Raw genomic sequence first — 13,156 nt, forward strand, 5'->3', positions numbered from 1 at the left:
ATCATTCAGGGAGTGAGAGGTGTGATTGAAGTCTAATTAGCGGAATAATGAAGTACTGACCATTTAAAACTATATATTTAAAAATGTATGTACATTTAATCATACAAATACAACATTTATTTTACAAATGATATTCTATCTTTTTCAATTTAGCTGACCTACTTGGATACAAATTCTACCCTACGGTTCTTCTTTATGAACTGGTCAATAACATCGTCATAAAAAGTTGGTTGTAACTTAATTTTCCCAAGCAACACGCACACTTGGAAAGGCTGGCTGAAGCTCACTGGCTAGAGCTACGTTGATTGCTTATGGTCTGTGTTTAAGCAACAGAGTGAGACGACGTGAAGGGAGCGGAAATGGCTATGCGCGCGCATGAAATCACAGTGCTGCTGCGAAGACCTGGAAGCTCCCACAACCGAGCAAACCAAGGTAGTTTTGACTAGACGAGCAAGCATCGGCCTTCGATACACAACGCAAAGCTTAATAATTGCCGCGCGAGCTTAAGATCTCTTCTGTCTACAAAAATAAAAGCCTAAATGGAATGCTTATAAATGCATGCATTTATTAACAAATAAATATTACTTCTTTCTCAAGTAATGAGCTTGCGCAGGAAGCATGGAGAATTCGCCCCTGAAGAGGAGACTCGCTAGAAGGCGGATGATGCTTTATTCGTGGGCAGTTTTGTAGGATGCAATGTTCGAATTTTGGAGTCCTTTAATCGAATATATTATTTCTTACGTTGCCTATGCCCCAATAAGAATTTCAGAAAAATTTGATAGAAACGAAGGATGTTTGGTGGGGGGGGGGGGAGAATCGCGTCCTTTATGTCTTTACAACTCACGTTGTTCATTATATCAAAAACACTTATATCAAACTTTGATATAAGTGTTTTTAACAATGTCTTAAGGTCTTGAAAAGCTCCTACAACTTCCTTTAGTCCGAAGGACTAAAGTGAAGGAAGTTGTAGGAGTAGTGCTTCCTTCTCAGATATTTCTACAAGTGAAATTGTTTTTTGCGTGGTGAAAGCCTTCTGAACTGGATAAAATGTAATGTTGCTGGGCTCTTTTTTTATGCATATATCTCTACAGGTCTCATCATTCAATCAATTTTTGACCAGATTGGACCGAAGTTCTTTCTTACGTTGTTTAAGATTCTTTGGCAATTTCTGCTCATTTATAGCGAAATGGAGGGCCCAGATTTCAAATGAGGAATCAAAACAAAGAAAATTCCGCACACTATTACATGTTACATCGTATAACCGATTTCGAATTTCTTTTTAGTTACTTTATCTTCCTTTCTCATCTAAAAAATCTCATAAAATTCATCATATATGTAAAAAACAAAATAACGATAATAATATGAATCCGCCCATGCAAGGTGGTTAACCTATGATGCTTTAGTGCTGCGGGTAATCTAAAGTTCGATAATATCCTGCTCTAAATATCAAACGTGGAACACTTTCAAGCAGTTTCTGATATCCACTAAGAAGGATAATAGTCTCACATGGATGATGAAATTCATCCACCACCTGAAGACATTAACAAAGATCTATGATCACAGTGGGATATGTGGCAACGATTTATTAGTTAGATAGCCCAGTTAATAACAGAAGCGCTATGCACATGGCCTAAGAGACTCACTAGTGAGCCAAGTATTAAGAAGATTGTCTATAATTCAAAAGCAGCTGCTGACATTGTTAAGAATACATCTCCCCCCCCCCCCAACTTCGAAATTCGAACATTGCTATAGTATATCAGTAATGCCAATAATTATTAAAAATCATCATTTGGTACTTAACAGCCCAATATGTCACACTATACGAGTTTTAAAAAAAAACTAACTACCATCTTATACATGTTACCTGTATATAAAAGTTTTTTAACTTTCTGTATTTCAGTAATTGCAAAAAGTGCGAAGTAAATATGCTATTTATGCAAACAGCACAAATAGCATATTCTATACCACGAAACAATTAACATTGGCTTAACACAGGCGAGTGTGCCTGAGCAACAGTAGATTAGCATGGGATGGACTACTTATTTGGCATTCACCAAGAAATAATTCACTGTGAGCTGCATAGGCTATTACACTTTCTTATCATCAGTTTTAAATAAAGAACTAAAAAAAAACATTGAACTCATTGCATTTTTATGTTCATTTTACTCACTAAAGACTATTTTCGTATATTTAATACTGTGGGTAGGTATTTGACGATTATAGCAAATATTTAGATTATAGATTAGCAAATATTTTTATTTTTTCTTTTATTTTATCCTTGAATAACAGTGCTCTTAATTATCCTTTTCCACTTAAATATCTATGCATAATTTACCATCTCTCTCTATATTGTAAGATAGTGTTTTTTTTTTAAGAGAAAAGGGGAGAAAGCATGCAATTCATGTCCTGTCTAGGAGATTCCCAAATTAGTTTAAAATACTGAAATATAACGATCATCTTATTTACCCCCTGTATTATGAGCAGGCCTTTTCTCCCCTTTTAGCCCTGGGCCACTGTTGGCCTCGATCCAACACTGATTGTGACGTGTCTTCAAGGAAGGGGGGTATGGGGAAAAATAATGAATCAGCTAACTCAAAAGAATATTTAATATGACTGGCTGATCTGAACTTTCCTATAGGAGGTCTTACTCACGTTCTCCATTTCCATATTCAATGATTACCCATTAACGACATCATATATAATTGGCTACAATAATTCTAAGAATGATTGATTAGAAACACGTTTTGATAAAAGAATGGTTAAATAAAAACGTAAACTAAAAAAAAAAAAAGAAATTAAAACTGCTTTCTGCATAATTTCTTTAGCATCAAAAACCGTGTCTTTAAGGAATTCAAAACTGCTGAAAAAAAAACAAAAAAAAACTTGTAACTCTATTTGCTAATTAGGCCACTGTTGAAGAAAGTTCGCTTTGAATTTACGTTTCAAGTATATGAGTTTCAGTAATGCTTTAATGTTCTTTTATGTAGAAATTAAAATGTCAGTTGTTAGTTTAAATTATCGTAGAATTTTTAAATGTTCTAAGAAATTTTATGGTAACTATTATGAGGTGTTTGTCAGTGATGAAAAGATAGATTTTACTGCTAGTAAAATCATAAAACATAACAAGCCCTCTTGTTTTTTTTTTTTCATTTTTTACCCCAATCCTAGTTAGTGTTGATATATATATATATATATATATATATGTGTGTGTGTGTGTGTGTGTGTGTGTAGAAAGTATTTTATTTTACCTTGGGTATAATATATGTAAAAGATACCAAGCTATTTTTAAACCTGGTTTTTACTCCATTTCCCAAGTAAGCAAACAGACCAGTAAGTCAAGTTTGCGCCTGCAAGTATTGCAAGTCAAGGCAACTCGTAGTAAAGGTGAAATAAGCTGTGATGACTATTCTTAATATTTACCCTTAATGCAAAGCACATCGCCTGGAGGAGATGTATGATACTATGTATTAAAGGCAAGGGGCCACTGCCCAGACCGGTTTCGACCTTTATTGAGGTCTCATCAGTGGGAGCCAGGCTTAGAAATACCAAGATTTAAGTAATACAGAGCTTATAAGTATTTTATCAAAACAAGTTACCATAAGATGTTTTGACCTTATTAAATATAAAAATCTCAGGATGAGAGATAGATGTAGAAAGTATTTTATTTTTACCTTGGGTATAATAAAAGTAAGTCAAGTTTGCGCCTGCAAGTATTGCAAGTCTGGGTGACCTCGCACGTAGTGCAAGCATGATACATCTCCTCCAGGAGATGTGCTTTGCATTAAGGGTAAATATTAAGAATAGTGATCAGAGCTTATTTCAACTTTACCACGAGTTGCCTTGACTTGCACTACGTGCGGGGTCACCCAGACTTGCAATACTTGCAGGCGCAAACTTGACTGACTTGTCTGTTTCCTTACTTGGGAAATGGAGTAAAAACCAGGTTTAAAATAGTTTGGTATCTTTAACATATATATATATATATATAAGTCAAGAGAATTAACCTAGAAATAATTCATGCTGTTTATTCCTGACAATAGTGTGAGGAACAAGCAACCAAGGCGCTCACCTTATATTACTGGGCATACTTTACAAATGCGTACGATAGCGATCAATAGGAATTTTGGACCATTCTTCCCTTAGGCATGTAATGAAGTCCTGGACTGTTGTGGGGCGGAAGTCCCTTGACCTCATCCGACGCTCCAGTTTATCCCACAGATGTGTAATATATGTACGATAGGGTCGAGATCGAGGCTCTGGGGAGGCCAGTTCAATAGCCTCCGCAGAGCCTTGATCTTCCTCAAACCACTGAGTTACAGCAGCGTTTTATGACAAGGTACATTGTCTTGTGACAACGGTCAGTTCCGTTGAAGCGCCCAAAGTACGAAGCATTGTATTGTCCAAAATGTTCAAAATGTTTCATGCCTCGGACCACAAAAAGTGGTCCGAGGCCAAACCATAGTTGGGGTTATACATTCTGGTAAGAGACGTTCAGAGGGATCCGCCACACACTCGTCCATCTGCTCGGTAGAGGGTGTAGCATGATTCGTTGCATCAATTCACTTTCCAAGCTTCACGTCCCACTGTACAAGCTCTTTACATCGTTAAAGACGACGCCGCATGTTGCATGACGACCGCAAATTGCGGTTCTACCGTGGAAACGATGGCCTGAGCCTCGGTTCTGAATGTTTTTGTGCAGATTCGTGTTCCAGTCGATACTTGCAACTCCACATTCAACGCGTTGGACAACGAATGGTGGTTTTCACATATTATCCTTCAAGGCACCCTATGGTCACGTTCGATGAGTGTGGTGAGTTGTCCACTGTAGATAGTACTTGCAGTTGACTCCATGCACTTCCATCTCAGTATAGTATTCCTGATTGTTGACCGGGGATGGCCCAATTTGTCAACAGTTTGCCCTTCAACATAACATCCCATCAAAACGCCTCCTCCACTCTCTATCAAACAATATACTATATACAGAATATTCAATTGGTACATTTTTATTGTTAAAATGATTCAAAATGATATTAATAGTTTCATATGGGTTAACGAAATAAAAATAAATTGGAAGAAATATAGTATCTTTATTAACGTTTGTTGAGCTATTGCAGCTTCGATTTCAATTGGACAGTTTGTAGTAGCAAAACAAAAATGTATGTGTAGAGCACAAACGAAAAAAACTGCTGAAATTTCATAAAATCTTACAACTTTTGTCATATTGATCTGTATCATAACTCGATAGAATTCTTTGAATAACTTAACTTATCGGAGTCATTATTCCAGTTCTCGCGAGAATAACGGAAATATGAATGTTTAACATGTTTACACGTTGAAAGTTCAATCGAAATACCTTCAACATGTGGAAACAGCTATAAGAACAGCTTTCTCCGCGTTTATTCTGTGGTATATTTGTTTACACAAATATGCTTCTGTGCAGCAATTTCCGTTGTCAAATTTTCTGGATTTTATTGTTTGTTTTGTTTGGTGATAATTTTATTCCTCCCTACTTGATGAACCTTATTATTGGTTTAACTGTTTCAGTTTAATCATTTTATTTCACAATTTAGGTAAAACTCCGTTATTAGAGGCCTGAAGTGACTTGAAAAAGTTCCATGTTTGGTCGCTAGAGCTGGGTTACCGGAGATTATATGAAATAAATATAAAAAATTAAATTATATATATATATAATTGATAAAAATGGAAAGAAATTCTTAGCCCGCCTACGGTACCAATCTACTGTACATTTACTGATAACCTTTCGTAGGTACGTACCACATAAAAAAAAAAAAAGCCTACAGTCCACATGACAGAAAGCGACTCTGGGTTCAGTTGTTATGATTAAGAATATTGGCATTATGCAAGACTGCGATTATGTGACACACCCTATCATTGCCTATGATAAATCTTTATGTTCATTTTTTTTCTTCTTTCCCCCCCTTTTTTTGTTTTTTCGTGAAGGAGAAAGAATATATATGAAAACACAGATGTTTATTTCTGTTATGTGCATCATTGTACCTGAAACGCAGTGTTATGGCTGCTATAACATTTTCACCTTTTATTGCAGTGATATCAAGTTTTCGAGAGAAAAAAAAACTTATAAGTTATATTTTAATACTTTAAAACATTATAATCGAACGTACTGTACCAGAATGCAGGTATACCACAGATTTTCCTGCAGCATATTTTCCAGCACCTCCTTTAGTCAGTATAAAATTATGTGAGCGCACTTGAAATTCCCGCGATCACCTGACTAGTTCACTGGGCTGCTACAGGCTACAGATGGCGCATTACGTGTGCGCACGCTCGCTTAATTATTTATATCTGCATTTAATGGTTGGTGATTTCTTGATTTTGAGTGATTATTAGCTTATTTTACTTACATTTAACCCTAACTGGGTTCTCTAAGCCAGCGCTTCCCAAACTTCTGGATGTCAGGGCCCCCTTTGGAAAAATTAAAATATTTCACGGTTCCCCCCTCGAAAAAAAATGGTAATATAACATATATTATTATAATATTTATTGTATTTATATTCAATAGAAAACATACCCAGCGAATATTGCAAAAATCAAATGCAAATATTACATTTTTAGCATCTTACATACACATTTGACATGCACATTATCTCATGTTTTTATATAGATCGATATATTGTTATTGTATATTTGCAGTACAAGCACATGAAACGTAAAACGATTAGCAATAAAGAAAGAATTAAAAACATAAAAGAAGTTTAATAACAATTTAATGTGATGGATGTATTTCAATACTGTAATCTGATATTACACTAATGTCAGGTGAAATATTTGAAACTGCAATTCTTAGATTTCTACTTTGAAATGAAACTTATATGAATAAGCATATATTTACTAATATTCATTAAGCGCCGAAATACGCAGGAAGCAAAATTTGTGAACCCGCACCGATGTGTGATTTTTTCCATTAAAATATAAAAAATAACAAAAAAGAAATAATAAATAATAAAAATTAAATTTGTTTTCATGATTTCACGCCCCCCCCCTCAACAAAACCTGCGGCCCCCAAGGGGGCCGCGGCCCACAGTTTGGGAAGCGCTGCTCTAATCTATGCGGAGTTTACGTGTTGGTGGTAATGGCAAGCGTAGAAACAAGTCTGTATCCACTTGTACTGTATCAAATATTTATACCAATGCATTTCATTCAATCACTTAATTCACATTTAAATTACATTTAATATTTAAGTTTCTAGCGGTGCATGGCTTTTTAGCGATATGGGAGAGGTATAAAGAGTGGTCAGAGGTGTGTACTGGTGAATTATTACGTGACCTCCGTTGGTCTGGCAAAATGACTAATCCGGCAAGATTATGGAACCAGTGGTTCCATAAATCTCCAAATTTCAAGAACGAATAGTGCCTGAAAATCGGTGGTGTGCCTTTAGTATATTTTAAGTTCGCGCGGTTAGCCTAGTGGCTGTGCGCTTCGCAACCATATGCCTGGGGAAGGAGTGTCCTAGGTTCGATTCCCGTCGCCGACGTGAGGAGCTTAAGGATCTTCCTCAGCCATAGCTAAGTTAGTCGGTCTTGGGCGTGGACAGCAGGGTTTTTTCCGCCAGTTTGTCTGGGGTTTTTCATCCCGCAAGCGGGCAAACCGGCCCAGTGAACACACGGATCTACAGCCATAAATACTTATACTCCCCCATGAGGGGGGGCTTAACTCGCCCCAATAGGGACGGGGAAAAAAAGGGAGGAAACTCCATATACGAATAAATAAAGTATATTTTAAGACGAGTGGTTGCTGTAGCGAGAATTACAGCAGTGCTTGTCGTTTTTATTTTTGTTCAATTGCATTTAGTTATACACCTTTTCGAGCTCTTTCTCTATCAACGCGCGCGCGCGCACGCACGCACACGCACACACAATGTTCATTGAAATTCTGGCCGTGGGGGATGTTTTACTTTCCTAATATATCTGAATTAAACGTGATGTTTTATTAAATAATAGAAAACTAATTTACATAATTTCAATTATAGTAAAGTAAAAATTTCAAGAAAAAATTCCAGTTGTTTTCCTAAACTAAATTTAGATTGGCCAGAGAAGGCATTTAAATTGATGTTTATATCACAGAAGTAAATTCAGGACATTTTAGAAAGAAAATTTAAAATATCGAATAAAAAATTAAATGTATTGTAATATTGCTGTATTTGAACGAAACACAGATCTCATAAACATAAACAAACATTCCAGCTAGCTTGCCTTGTCTACTCTACTCTCTTGTTAACGATATCCAGACATCTGTTTTAGTGTCTGATCATGTTATATCACGAACTGACCATGTGTTCTGCATACTCAATTTGCTTATTACAGATTTAAAATATACTTTCGTACTTTCATTATACCTTTGACTTCCCTGTGAGTGGTAATGAAAGTTATCATTCCAAGTGCTTACATAACAACAACAAAACTCTAAAGAATAACATGTGTTAAAGTTGTTTCTTAATACAGTGGCATTCATGAACCTTTAACTAGATTGCTGTTCAGTTCCATTTAATGTTTGCGCTCCATTGGGGGGGGGGGGGGACGTTACCAGACCACGGCCGACAATCTCTTGTTCAGGTAAACAGATCAATAATTTCTCTTATTATCAACATAAAAAAGACCTTTTATAAATTATTTTCAAGACATCGCTCACTCTCTTGTTTTGGGTGCTATCATAATTATGAGGGGAAGATATCTTCCAAAAGCCATGAAGGACGATTTTGCTTTGGACAAACAGCTTTGATTTCTCGCATCTAAATTGTGTTGGTTGGAAAAATTGTACATATGTTGATTAGAAAATTATATATATATATATAATTTTCTTACCTGACCTCACCTCAAGTTTTCCTAGACTTTCTAGAGTGTTCTGCTAAGAATCACGAGCAATTGTGTTCTATTTCTGCTAAATCTGCAGCAACAAGAACAAAAGCTGTTCAGTCATTTTAGTTGAACTAAAATGACTGATTCACCTACCCAGCATCTCCCAATCATCTTCTCTTTCATTCTATCTGCCTTAGTTCTTTCTGTGGAAAAGCCTTCCTCATGAAATATTCCCCAAAACTGCAACTTCCAGCTCTTTAAGAGGAATATCAATTAATTACATTTATACATGTAAGTTTATGCATTTCTCAAATTACTCATAACTAGACACTCGTTTTTTATTATTATTTAAATCTTGTAAAACAGTCCACCCAACCAGAGAACATATGCCTGGTAATGCTGATAACGGTGGTAGTATACTGGCCTCCTAATCTTAATTGCTTTGGCCATAATTCAAACCATCTCAGTACTCCTCTCGTTTTAAAATGAATACTGCAGAATTTATGCAGAAATATCTGGCGATAACTTCTGCTGTTTATTGCTTATTGGCAGAAACATATCGCGTAAGATGACGGTTTCTATCATTTATTCTTTGCCAGAATTATTTTTACTGTTTGCAGCCCCCTCCCCCCCTCTCATTTGTAAGATACAGCTTAGCCACGGTCTTCATCGACACGCCCTTTAAAGTTGGGGCTGTCTTTAGAGGTGTCCCATATGCGCGGATCCCAAAGATGAGGCCTCTCTTTTTAGAAGGGGCTAATATTGCCTACTCCACCTATGCCGTTCCTGGTACATTGACGGATTGCCTCTGTGCAGGTGCTGTGATACACAGAGTGATAAGTTATATTGAGATTCTACGTTTACTGCAGATGAACTGGTGGAGTGTTGCAGTGGTGATAATTGTGCCAAATGATAAAAATTTTAGTTAATAAAATCGATAAATAAGCTTTGTTGGATGAAATAAATATCCAGTCGGGTTTCCTTATTGGAAAATGTTCTATACCTTAGAAAAATGAAATAATGGTCCGCTGGTGTTCCAAGATTTTTTTCCATCTCTGCTATCTGCGCTAAATGCTTGCTATCATCACGTAAATAGCAGCATAAACGGAGTTATCTTCAGGCTAGTGATTCGGGTTTAGACTTCCATGCAATGAGAAAGTATTGACTAGATACAAAGATTAAAGTCATTTAGTCAATACTTTCTTTGCCGTTGCGCGTCGACAAATCTGTGACTAGACCTTAGAACCATATATATGTATATAGCATATATGTAAATTAATATATATATATATATATATATATATACGAGTCTAAACTCAAACTAATGGTCTCAGTTATAATCTTACTGTACTGATTGAAGTGTACTGAGTGGCATATAGAATATCTGTATTGAACATGTCGAACAATATACATACTCCTATTTTTTTATATAAAAAAATAAACTATTTGTTGGTAATCTAGCTGAAACATAGCTTCGCTGCACTATTTTTAATTTTTTTTCCAGGATTTTATACTATACTATATATATGAGATTCACCACCAATGAGTCTCATCTTGAGTTCGGAAAAACAAACATGAAGTATTTGCGCTCGGACTGCTAGGTGTCTAGTTTATTATTATTATTATTGTAGTTGTTGTTGTTATTATTAATGTCATTGGCAATTCAGGACAGAAAGTAGTATAAAAATATCGCAGGCAAATTCTGTATGAAGTCTGGTCGAACTTCAAACTTTAGACTGTGCCAGTGAATACTTATAATCAGAGAAAAGTAGCGGTCGATGATATAACTCAAAACCGAACTTTCAGCAGTCGAATTTTAGCTTTGATTATTCCTAAAATAAGAGAAGTGGATGGCTTGCTTCAACTCTTCCATAACCAATGTCTTGACCAATAATCGTATCCTTCTCCATTGGTGTGAGGATAATCGAGTTAACTCTGATTCTACAAATCGCAGTCCTGTCTTATCTCTCATAAGAAAGATCATTATTCACTTCATTGATAATATCAAATCTCTACTGAATATCAGCTCCTTCTTCTTCTTCTTCTTCTTTAGCTGACTTAAACTTATAACTCTTCCTGGCACAAATACACCATATCCATAGCGTTTTCTTCCTCCAAAAAACTGAGCCCCTTTCCTTTAATGACAATGTTTCTCGCCTGTACAACTCCTGACACTGCATTAATTCCAATCCATCTAACCTTAGAATATTGTTATCACAATTAGGATGAAACAGCAAAACACCAAGTTAAATATTACTCCATAAGAATGTTCAATGCTACACAGAAGAGGACAATCCACTTAATAGTGCTCTCTCTCTCTCTCTCTCTCTCTCTCTCCCTCCTTCTTCTTCACAATACCTTCTTCGTTGAGTTTTTTCATCGGCGCTAATTTATTCTGAACTGGCTGCCATTATTTCTCCGCTTTATTACGCTTAACTTCAAATTTATCGAACCAGTTTCATATCATTCTCATTCATCTACTGCTGCTCTTTTAAATAGTTTACCTCATACATAGTAGTTCTACCACAGACTACGACCTTCAAAGAAACACATAAAGTTTACCTCATACATAGTAGTTCTACCACAGACTACGACCTTCAAAGAAACACATAAACCGATTCCTTTTTCTTGCCCATTACTTGCCCATACACTCAAAACATATAGTAGAACTTATTAAATTTTTTGCGATCTTTTGTGTTGGAGTGCGTGCGTGAAGCCGTTTCGAACACAAACGAAAACATTATTCGCATTGTTTTGCGTCTGATCATAAGAATGCGAAACAGTTGTCATATTGTCAAAACATTTTGTCTAAATGCTTAGTTTTCCCCGGTTTCATCTCCACTAATCCATGTTGTTTATTATGGCGTATCCACTATTTATATCCCTCAAATGACTAGATTTCATACCCCATTAGTTGTAGTAAATGTAATGACAAAATTTTCCGGTCAATGAAAGTAATCATACAGCTTATCGCTCTTGAAGTTGACCTCTGAAACATTTTGAATGATTATTTGCCGGAAATGTTTCAGTGTTTTCTTATTTTTCACAATATTTGAATGCAAGATCATTTTGTTGGAATGACTTACTAATCTTCACCGCAAGGGGATATTAGTCATCTAATCAGACCATGAACACCCAAGTGTGTGCGTGCGTGCGTGCGTGTGTGTGTGTGTGTGTGTGTGTGTGTGTGTGTGTGTGTGTGTGTGTGTGTGTGTGTGTGTGTGTGTGTGTGTGTGTGTGTGTGCGTGCGTGCGTGAGCCCATACCTCATTTTTTTTCGGTGATCCTTACTGATTCTTTATGATTAAACTGTTTTTTTAATGATTTTAGTAATCGGAATTTTAAATTTTACACATCAGAGTCTAATCGGAATTAAACATTTAGACATTATCGAGTTTTATTTGCCAACATTTGTATTACATTAACAGTAGAACCTCTGCACCTTTCGGGAAAGCGATTTTTTCTCCGAACATCAAAACCCTCCTCTCTCCCCTGTTATTTTCTCCTTACAAGTTTAGATATTTATCTACATTATTTAATACACATTCCATATGAAACAGCATATATATATACGAAATGACTAAACGATTTACTAATGATCATCAGTTCCAGGATCTTCACTATTAAATATATCACATCATGGGAGAATAATTTTAAAACGTCGCCACAAGTATAAGTGTATTAACGTGAGCAGCAGGCGTGCAAAATTTAGGAGTTAAGTTTTGCCTTTAATGTCACTAAGCATATTCACATAATCATTGGTACATCATGATGCGTACAATAAAGTGAAGAGTAAATATTTTTCTGTTTTCTTTAAAACGTGCATGCCTGCAACGGAGTGTATGATGATCAGAAAGAGTCCAGATTTACAGACCCAGTGCAACATAGATTACTCTTTAAAACAGACTTCAGTAAGTTCTTAATTTTTTAGCTTTCTCGTGTTGCTGATATATAATAAAACGTTTCGTAGTAATTTAGTAAATTAAGTAAATAAATAAATAGATAGATTCCAATTTACAAAGGGGTTATTCTTCGAAAATTCTTTCCCCAAGGACGCTGAAACTAGAGAATCACTCTTTATTTTTTCCCTCCCCTCCCATTAAAATATACCTTATTACTTGGCTTACGAGAGAGAGAGAGAGAGAGAGAGAGAGAATCGAATCGCTAAGAGTTTTAGTCAATTACTGATTATTTTAAGCGATTTATTAAAATAGATAATATTTTAAGATAAGTGTTCTTAAAATATTACCTCGTCGTAATTATTTTATTTTGCTGTTTTGTGGACATGTAAAAGTGTATTTGCTACAATATTAGGTAACAATT

General features: G+C 35.7%; 1 protein-coding gene across 1 annotated transcript in view; it reads right to left on the minus strand.

Moving 5' to 3' along the window:
• The window catches only part of LOC150102531 (homeobox protein OTX2-like), a 142,362-nt gene that overhangs the window by 13,576 nt on the left and 115,630 nt on the right, over nucleotides 1–13,156 (minus strand). The window lies entirely within an intron of this gene.

This window comes from Typopeltis vanoorti, chromosome 10 (assembly GCF_054136105.1).
Source record: "Typopeltis vanoorti isolate ZY-2024b chromosome 10, IOZ_Tvanoo_1.0, whole genome shotgun sequence".
Taxonomy (NCBI): Eukaryota; Metazoa; Arthropoda; class Arachnida; order Uropygi; family Thelyphonidae; genus Typopeltis; species Typopeltis vanoorti.